General features: G+C 38.4%; 1 pseudogene; it reads right to left on the reverse strand.

The window, feature by feature from the left end:
• Positions 1 to 1,587: 1,587 nt before the first annotated feature.
• On the reverse strand, positions 1,588 to 1,706 carry LOC112478020 (annotated as a pseudogene).
• Between the last annotated feature and the right edge of the window lie 9,275 nt (positions 1,707 to 10,981).

Genomic DNA, 10,981 nt, shown 5'->3' on the forward strand with positions numbered 1-10,981 from the left:
CAGTGCTTTCAAATTATTAAGGCCTTTCTGACAGGCAGGAAGACATTTGATAAACTCATTCACACAGTGATTTAATGGGTTACCCTCTGCAAGAGTAGCTGCAATTCAAAAGAGGAGCTTTGATTGGGAATTGTGAGAGTTGAAGGGATGAAGCTCTCATGGTGATGTTGGAGCCTGCCTGGTTCCTCAACTCAGATTCTCCCTTCTTCCCATAATTAGACCAGGTGGCTTCTCTCTGCTGGCTCTCCAGGGCCAACCCTGACCTCAGTTTGGAGAAAGCAAAGAAACTCTGGTTTGACCCTCAAGTGACCCTCAAGCCTCCCCTGCTGCTGTCCTGCTCAGTGCCCTAAGTGACTGGATATTAACCTTGTTGGAGTAACCGTTCTCCTTACCTCTGATACATGGCCCACCCAGGACCCCAGGCCTTCTAAGAAGAGGTCCGTACCTTAATGTTGCCAGTTTTGCCCCTAAATTCTCTTTAACCTTCCCCTTCCCACCACTGATACGAACCACGAGCTTTCTAGCCAACTTCTTGGATTTATTCCAAGTATTCCCTGCTTCCTTGTTCCTTCTCCTCCCATCCTTTATTTCTTGCTAGACCTCCTAAGGCTGACCTGAGCTTGGTCTATGATTTGCCACCCATCCAGCTAGATTTCCTCCTGCTGCCCCAACCCAGTGAGAGCGATGGTTCTAGGTTCTAGACCCACCTCATTTCCCTATAGTTAAGTTTTAATTCCCCTTGGTGTCACAAGAGTAGTGGAGCTAAGAGACAGAAATAGTAGGAGGCCGCCTGAATGATCAGAGAATAGCAATATGCCTTCACTGGAGTTACCATAACTAACAGCATCTCAATCACCCACCTTCATCCCACTCCCTATCCCTCACCCTACCCCCACCCCAAAGTAAAAGACAATTTCTTTAAAATTCCGGTCAAACACCCCTCCATTGTCAGTGTGTTCTCAAGGCTCTCTATGCATCCCTCTATTACTGCTCTGACCACATTGTGCTTTAATTATTGGTATAGTTTTTTTTTTTTAATCTGTGCCCCCTACCAAATTGTATATTTGAGATCAAGGACCATATTTAACTTTATTAACTTAGTACATAGTCAGCTTTTTATTATTATTATTTTAAATAAGTTGAACAAATTGAATGAGTGATTAGAAAATGAAAACCAAACCTTGAGTTGTAGAATTTCCACTCTTCACCATGTGAGGCCCTGCCTGACACCTATTAGTTATGATGGCACTTTTATAGGTAACGAACTTTTTGGATTGATATGAATATAGCTGCATATAGCTAAATATCTGTCTGGTTTTACTTTTTCTGTCCTTCACATTTAACCTTTCAATGCCTTTATGTTTTAGGTTTGTAACTTATGAAAAGCATATAGCTGCATTTACTTTTATTATTGTCTGATATCATCTCTGCCTTCTAACTTAACTAGATTGACTAAACTAAATGAACTAAACTAAACCATTTATCTCCCTTGCAATGACTGATAGTCTTGAAATTATGTCTACTAATTTATTTTGTGCTATTTGTCTCACCTTTTATGATTATGATTATGATTATTTTATTTTTTAATGCCTATAGCACCTGGTATTCCTAGGTGGTCTCCCATCCAAGTACTAACCAGTCCAGACCCTGCTTAGCTTCCAAGATCAGACAAGATCGGGCATGTTCAAGGTAGCATGACTGTAGACTGTCCCACCTTTTAAATTGCCTTTTCTTTTTCCTGCCTTCTTTAGGACTACTTGATTTTTTTAAATCCATTTTTGTTTCTCTAGCTACTTTTCAATTAAACCCATCCTCTTCAGGATGAGAATACATGTGTTTTTGGAATGAAGATATTTTCTGGTTTATTATTGCATACAGTAGGTCAATGGATTAGGCTTTTCCTGAGTGCAAATAGCTGAATCTCTGATAATCTAGTACATGATTTAATCATTTATTCTTTTTTCTATTAAAATTATGAATTTGTAATGAAAATAACAGCATGAATATCAAGTATTCTTTAATTTTGAACATTTACAAAACAAAATAAAATAAACAGAACAAACTTCAAAGAAATACTACAACTGAAACAATCTTGGATTTTATTTAAGAAACTCAAAATCTTGCTCATCATAACAGTTAGATGTCTTTGGATTATAAATGACAGATGATCCAACCCAAACTGACTTAAGCAAAAAGGAAATGCTTTGGCTCATGTGACTGAAAAATTCTGATGTAATGGTGGCATTGGGTGTGGCTCAGTGAACAGACTCAATATGCCACCAAGACTTGATTTCTCCCTTACTCGATCTCTTGAGTTGGCTTTCCTTCAAGTTGGCTTCAGTTTCAACCACATGCTCCTTTTATAGTCAAAAGAGGGCTGAAGCAACTCCAGATCAAACAGTCTCAGATTCAGGTCCCACGTGAGAAAGCCAGGTTGTGTTTCCCAAAAAGTCCCAGCAAAAGCCTTATTTTTTTCTCATCGACTTTGATTAGGTCATGTGATTACATCCTAAAGTGCAAAGATCAAGGATGGGGAAGGGTAGGTATACCCAAAGACTACAATTAGGATTAGGGATAAATGGATGTCAAGTAGCAGCATCCACTGAAATCACAACTTCATTTTACTCTGCTTTCCCTTACTAGGGTTGAACAGAAAGCAGTGCCCTTTCATACCTTTCCTTAGGGTCAAAAGGTTTCCAGGTGTTTTGTGTTCTCTGAATTGTGCATTGGCTTCTGAGCTACAGCTTTGATATTAAAAATCTTTGCAGAGTTGTCTTTTACTTTGAGATGGGGGTAGGGTGAGAGGTAGGGAGTGGGATGAGGGTGGGTAATTGATGCTGTTAGTTATAGTAACTACAGTGAAGGCATATTGTTTTTCACAGTTTTTGCTAATCTTAGTCAGGAAACCTGGGTTCTAATACCAGTTCTCCCATTAATTTCCTATGTAACTTGTGTATCTGACTTTTTAACCTATAAACAAGGGAGCTGATCTAGAATCAGTGGTTTTCAAACTTTTTTAAAATTAACTTTTGGACTCTTTTTGCTAATGAATTTTATCTTGGCACTCCAGTAAACATGTGACACAGTAAGATTTTATTAATGTGCAAATGTTTCCGGACTCTCTTCCTTCCCCACTCCCTGTCTGATTGAAAGGATACTTTTTTCTATTTATGTTCCCCAATTCGACTCTGAAGGGTTCATTTTTACCAAAGCAAATCCTGGATTTCTATGATTCAGGACTAAAACTAGAATAAGAAAAATAAGGTACTTCTGTTGTAAAATTTAAGGGAGCTCCTAATAGTCAATAATCAAAATATATAATATTTTAATGCAACATTTAAAAAAATCCAAATTAATGCAAAAAAAAAAATCCTCGATGAGCAAAACAAAAATTTTTTAAAAGACAGGATCCAACAGTGCTGAGCCAGCACATGTTGGAGCCTGAGGCAAAAGGAAAAACATGTACCCTTATATTAGTTCTTATGTATTTATTTTAGTGGATAATTTTTTTATAGAACACTGAAGTAATTGAAAAAATATTGGACAACTAAAAATTAGTTGCATTAAAATTCCATTATTTTAATTTAAAATTTTTTATTTATGCCCAAACCAGAATTTACTGTAATTTTGCTTTCTTTGTTTTAATGAAAACAAATTCATCAATGATGTTTTTATTAAAACACATTAACAATTAAAATTATATAAAAACATGTATATAGAGGTATACATTTTTAATTAGTGATGCTATTAATAAGTGAAGACTATTTTTCTAAATTTGCTTAACATCTCCAGACCTAAATTTGATTCTCCTTATAAACTTTTTATTTTAATAGTTCTAAAAACTAAATTAATTAAACTTTCATTAATTAAACTTTCATTAATTAACTTAAATAAGTTATCATAGTGCTTTTTAAAGTAGAATATCAAGTAAAATAATCACTCAAAATTCCATAACCCTAAAATTACAGTTTTAGGGTATTTGTTTCTAATCCTTTCTGTATATCTTTCTGTTATATAATTGTAATCATTATATACAAATAATTTGGGTATTTCAGTTTTACTAAACCACTTAACCTATGTTTCTAAATGGCCTTTATAATTACCGCTTAAAAGACTGCAAAATATACCATTGAGTAAATTTCATGTTATCTATTACCCCATTATTAGATATTTGAATGGCTTCCAGTTTTGCGCTGCTATGAATAGTGTTATTGCTTTATGGATGTTACATTTTTCATATATTTTTCTTTAAGATGGAATTTCTGAGCATTTAAAAAATACAACTAAATACACTTCTAATCAAAGATAGAGGCTGAGCTGATGCCAGATGTCCCTCTTCTCCAACCCAAACATGAAAAATACTAGTCAATTGTGTAGCTAACTCTGAAAGCAAGAAAGGGAGATCTCTATAGACCAGAAATAAAGGAGGAGCCCCAGAAATGAGAAGGATCTTCAAGGATGATGAGGCGGGGGACATGGGGTAAGAGCTGAACACGGGCTATTTGGAGTTGTATTGCAGACTGCATGTGCAGTGGGGAGAGCAGATAATATAGGTTCCCTGTAAGAACAACCTTCACTCCAATTCAGAAGTGAGTGGAGATAATTTTCGGAAAAAGATAAAATCATGACTCTAATACAGATATAAAGATCATCTGGTAGCAGGACCCTGGTCCAGGAAGAGGAATGGATCAATTATTGGATGGGTTACCAAAGATGACATGTTTTAAAAAGGATTTGTACTTTCAAATATGTCAAATACATATTAGATATTTCAGAAAGACATACTTTTAAATAAATATCTAGCTATAAAAATGTATGCTATAATTAACCGGGGCCACCCTGTCCTTCATAGCTACACAAGATTGGTCATTCTTCAATTTGTTTAAAGTTAAATATCTTCCTCAAATTTTCTGGGAAAGTCTCAAGGACAAGTTTCTCATCAATTTTAGTTCTCATCTCCTGTTTCTACAGAATTAATTTTGAGGGGGCTCATTTTGCAACTCCCTATATGCTGCCTCCATGACTATGTAACCCCAAACTTGGAATCAGCCCCTCTCCTTGATTCCTTTCACCATTCTCCCCACCTCCACTACCACTCACCACCACTGAGTCATACAAGGCCATTGAGTGCATAGCAGACTTTAGTGAAAGTTTGGAGTGGTGAGGTTATATTGCAGCAGTGCACAAAAATTATGATTAAAAAAGTATCCCTGTTTTTAAAAGTTCTTCACTGCTCTGGCACATTGCTCAGTTCCCTACCTTCTCTTATCTCTGACACCTAAATTCCTATTAATTTCTCATGCCCTTGGGATATAAGATACTTTTTCACCACAAGAGGCTTCCCAGAAGCGGCACTGCTCTTAGACCCAGACAAGAGGAGTCCCAGTTCTGGGCACTGTGCTTTAGAGGAGCTAGTCCCTCACCTACAGTCTGAGGTATCTAACTGGCCAAGGAGCTTTTCCTGCCCTCCTTCCTACCTTCTAGATGAGATAGTAAATCTTTTACGCTTTATGGCCATATGGTCTCTATGTCAGCTGCGGGAAGGAGTATATTCAGAGCTTGGCTGTGAAGTCAGGAGTGTCCTCACATGTGTGCCAGAGGCTCCCTCTATGTGGATTGGAATTTGGGTAGGAGTAAAGGCCAGAGATGGGGCAGAAGCCAGAGCTGGGGCCCAGCTCTCCCCAGGATACTAAGTTCTTGTTCAAAACTCTGAAGAGTCCATGAAGCTCAAATTCAAACCTGGCCTTCCAGATCATTAAGAAGGAATGTTTGTGAAGTTAAGAGAGTGGAACACATTTTATTTAACTGTTTTTTAACTTAATTTATAACTAAATCTTTAGATGCATAATATATGAGCTTCCTTTAGCATTTCACCCAGCCCCTGCCCCACACTAACGTCGGGGTTTTCCGAAGCAAAAATTTAGTTCCATCTTGGAGAAGAATCCTGATTTTTAAAAATTTTGTTTTACTATGCTACAATAATATATTTCTTCTTCAGCTCTAAACACTCAAGGTCAGCACCAGATAAGTAGCAAGTATGATTTGATGTTAAATCTTGGATTTGGGCAAGAGCTTCTTACATCCCTCCAAGTTCAGGATGGATTCCAGTGACCAGGGAGGGCTCAATCAGCTAGTAGGGATCCTGATGTTTACCTGTGGGGAGAGATGCTTGCCAAAGGTAGAAACTAGGCAGGATCTGGCAGATCCAAATTGGTACAAGCATCATTTGATTTAGAAACCAAGTTTCCCTATAGCTAGTACTACTAAGAATATAACTATCAGGGTTTGTGCTTGCCCCGAGAATAAACACCATGAGTGAAAAACATCATGAGAATAATGAACTTCATGTCAGCTCTGAGCTGTTAGGCTAGGAAGCTGGAAAAGGGACACTACAGCTGGTTGGGAGGGCTTTTTCCTTGTGTTTCTCTTGGCCATCTGTTCATGCCATCAGCTTCCCATTGGAAAGGTCAGAATGAGTGTGTGGGTAAAGCCTAATGTTGGCTCCACATGCCGCGTTAGATGCAGCTGCTCTTGGCTTGGTCACGCCTGGGTTTGCACCCAGGACCCTCAAAAGCTCTGCACATTATGGTAATTAGCCATCTGCCACAGCCTTTCCAGGACCAGCTGATCACAAAAGGAAGCCAGGAAGCTCTCTGACAACAGTAGAAATGGAGGTGTGAGGAGGCGCCTCAGGGGCTGGCCACCTCCCCCACTCCCCTCCTGGACCCTAGAGCCTGAAGGGAACTAGCCCAGCATTCAGCACAGCCTCTCATCTCCTAGGACCCCAGGGAAAACAAGCAAAGGGTTTCCCCACTGATGCATAGCTGTCACCAATTCAAAGAGAGGAGCTGAACAGGGGACACGAGTCTGCTGAGACAATGACACTCTCTCGCTCGCTCTCGCTCGGTGTCATTACGGAGACAAACACACCATTTGGTTGAGGAGTGACTTTCTTCCCAGCCCCTATCCCTGGGTGACTAGTGATAGCATGAGCAGCAATTTTTAGATTATCAGTTCTTACTGAAACTAAAATTGTACTTATGTATCTAGGTAGATTAGTCCCTATTTAGTAGTAGCTACTGAGATCCTAAAATTATTTCTATTATTTACATATAGCAATAAATATAGTTACATATGTATGTAGTTATATCCAGATCTATAAATACCTGTTGGCAGAAATCTCGTCATGTATAAACAAGCTTCTGAGGATAAAACTTTAATTTTATATATGTGGGTATGTACATATAGAAGCTATAAAATAGCTCTAGGATACATAAGTGTATATTTATACATACATATGAAGTCTATATAGTTTAAGGGTGTATTTGAACTTTAAATATGCATGAATATATATGTAAATGTAGAATTACATCAGCTTGGGGAGGAGGATAGCATGTAGAACTCAGGACTTGGGCATTGGTTTAAGCCCCAATTCTGCCACCCTACACCTACATGGTCATATTCATGGGAGAACTGTATTCACTGTAGCAGAAAAAGTGGAGTAAAAGAAACCTCAGACCCTTGGTGGCATTGGCTGGACTAGATGGTGGCTATGTTAGAGCTCTTGGGGAGAGCTAGAAGTATGGGTGTGGTGTAGTAGAAACGTGCAGGGAGGTAGCAAGAGACTGGATGCCTGTGCTAGCAGATGAGGGCATACAGGGGTGAAATACGGTTATACTCATAATTATAAGGCAAAACCAGAGGTGTGTGTAAGTGTGCTGGAGGTATGAAGGGAGAAGAGCCTGATTGACTGGGAAAGTCTGGGAGAGGAGTTCCCTTGAGCCTGAACTTAAAGGATGCACAAATGATCATGGGGTGAGGGAAAGCCTTTCGAGATTTATAAATAGCATCTACAAAGGAATGAAAGTGCAAGGTGTGTCCTGGTGATGGTGGCCGGAGCTAAGGGTGATGGAGATGAGACCAGAAAGTGGGGTGGGAGTCTGATGGAGAAGGGCCTGTGAGTCCCTCTTAATGAGTGAAGGCTTTATCCTATAGCCAGTGGGAAACCATCAAAAGATTTTAAGCAGGGGAGTTTTGAAATCAGACTTAGGTTTGAGAGAGGTCGGTCTGACAGCTGAGAGGGGACAGACTGGGACTGGAGGGCTGGAATGTGGTTGTTGTGAGAGGCCAGGCAGGAGATGATAGTGGTTGAGGCAGTGGAGATAGAGAAAATGGGATGAAGTGAATTCAAGAGCCTGTGGGTATAGAATTGGTAGGATTTGGGGCTTGAGAGAGAAGAAAGAAAGATGACTAGAGTTTGTTTCTAGCTTGATTACTTGGGTAGAAGTTTATTCTCTTAACGGAGACAGAAAATACAGAAGGAGCGATGGTTCTGAGTGGTAGAGAGTTGTTTTGGATCTTTTGCTTTGAGGTGACTGCAGGCAACTACTTCTAGAGTGGAGTGAAAGGAATTTACACACGCGCGTGCACACACACACACAGAGGTCCCCTTACTAAGAGTAATTGGATAGGAAGTATAAGGAACCCGTACCTGGAAAACTCCAACAAATTCCCATTTTATCCAGCCCCTGTCCTCTTCAGATCTCTCTTTTGTTCACGCCTTGCAGCCCTTTCTGCTCCAGCCACACTGGCCCCTTTGCTATCTCTTAAACATGTTAAGCACACTCCCATCTCAGGGGTTTAGCTCTAGCTGTTACCCCTCATTTTCTCTGTTTTCTCACTTTATGTATTGATTCCCTATGAGAACATACACTCCATAGGGGCAGTGATTACTTGTTTGTTTTATGAACTGTTATATCCCAAACATTTAAAACCATGCCGGGCACCTGGTAAGCACTCAATAGATATTTGTTGAATGAATGTATTTTAAAGAGAGTCTACCCTAAATGAGGACCAAAATTTGATTGAGAATTTATCTTTAAAAAGAGGGAAAAAAAATGAGTATTTTAAAGTATATTTCAAAAAATGTGTTTATAATTACAACTATTATAATTCTTAAAGAAGGAACAAAGTGTTTCTTATTCGGGAGGATGTAAAATTTTTTTGACAAAATTTTTTGATAGTATGATATAACTTAGACCAATTCCTATTTGACCTTTGTGGTATAACCATAAAACAGATTATCTTTTGCAAAAATATTTCAAGCTTTATCAGTTTTCCCCAAGTATTCTCTCTCTCTCTCTCTTCCCCTCCCTCCCCCCCCCCACATCTCCCTCTCTCTTCCTCGCCTTCTCCTTCTCTCTGCAAAAAATAAATAAATTTTTACTTGAGATATAATTTATATGTGGTGAAATGTTCAAATTTTAAGTGTACCATTTAATCAGTTTTAGGAATCCATATCAAGACAGAACTTTTCCATTAACCCAGAAAACTCCTTCATGTACCTTCCCAGGTAGCAATTCCTCCCCAAGCAATCACTGATCTGATTTCTATCACCTTAGATTAATTTTCCCTACTCTAGCGTTGCTAATAAAAGGATTCAGTATCCATTTATTTGTGTTTCCTACAAATTAAGAAACACTATCTTAGTTTTTTTGTATGCCAGGCTTCTTTCACTAAACATAATGTATTTTGAGATCCATGGATGTTGTTGTGTGTATCTGTAGCTCATTTCTTTTTATTCCTTAGTAGTGTTCTAAGGACTTCTCTTATATTTTGAAAGTCTCATTCTGTTATCATCTTTGTGGATTTTATCAACTGTTAGTTGCTTTGACCCTGACAATGTTTTTGCATGTGGTTCAAGTAGTTCTTTTTCACTTTCCTTCATTTGATTAAGTTCTGTATCTCCTTGACTTTGCAATTAGTTTTCAGTACATTTGCAATGTGTCGTCAAGTACATATCTAACAACACATGAGAAACTGACCAAAAGAGTTGACCAAAAAGAGTATGTAGTTAGACATTACCAGTGTTAAAGGAAGGATGTTTGGAGTAGAGACTAATTTTATAAGTGGTCACTTTATTAGTCAATGTTTTTTTTGTTTTGATCAATTTTGCTTCACCAAACAACCTTGAAAATCTAGGGGCTAGGAAATGAAAACTCTTATACTGAGAACCATCATTCCCCGTGTACATGTACGTGTACATATGTATGTGTGCATTTGTGTGTGTGCACATGCACAACACATACAAGTTCATGCCTGGGAATTGCAGAATCACTTGAGTGTATACATTCACTAGTTTATTGATATTGTTCATTTGAGATTATAAACTTGAACAAAGCAGATAGTAACTATTTGATTCATAGACATCTACTTGATTCAATTATATGAAATTGCTAACATTTGAGCATTTTTTATCTATAACACCAGCAATTTCATGGGATTCAACTTTGTGGCTTTTATACTGCAAATTGCCACCCATTAATAGGTAATAAAATCAAGTTAATAGGTTAGAATCAGCATTTTAAAATAATAAAGTAGACTAGAGTAGAAAATATCAGAGAGCATCTCATATTTTAAGAATAGATATTGTTTTGTGAACCTTTTCTTTCAGTAATGTGTATATGTATCAGATAGAATGTTGATTTTGATGCTTTAACAGAGACCACATAGTGGAGACTTGGACAAGATAGGTTTATTTCACTTTCCTGTAAGTCTGGGCTTGTAGGTTGTGCAGAGCCGTAGGCAGCTCTGTTGCACCAGTCCTGTATACAGGCACCCAGGCCTGTTCTATCTGGTTGCTCCTCTATCTCCTGGGTGTTGCCCTCATCCACTTGTTAAAGCTGGCTCATGGCCACCCCATTTTCATTCCAGTCTGTGTGAATGGATAAAAAGCAAGGTGAAGGCAAGAAGCTTCCTTTTAAAGACATCATGGGGCAAATATCACTTCTGCTCAAAATCCAATGACTTCAGCTTAGTTGTATGGCTACACCAAGATGCAAAGGCATTAGGAAACACTATCTTTAGCTGGGCAACATGAAAGAAAAGACAAATCCAGATAGCCCTGGAGGCTGATTTCCTCTCTGTTTTGGGTAACTAAGGAGACAGCTAGCTCAGCAGTTTTGAATTAACTCAATGGAAT

Source organism: Pteropus alecto, unplaced genomic scaffold (genome assembly GCF_000325575.1).
Source record: "Pteropus alecto unplaced genomic scaffold, ASM32557v1 scaffold131, whole genome shotgun sequence".
Classification (NCBI taxonomy): Eukaryota; Metazoa; Chordata; class Mammalia; order Chiroptera; family Pteropodidae; genus Pteropus; species Pteropus alecto.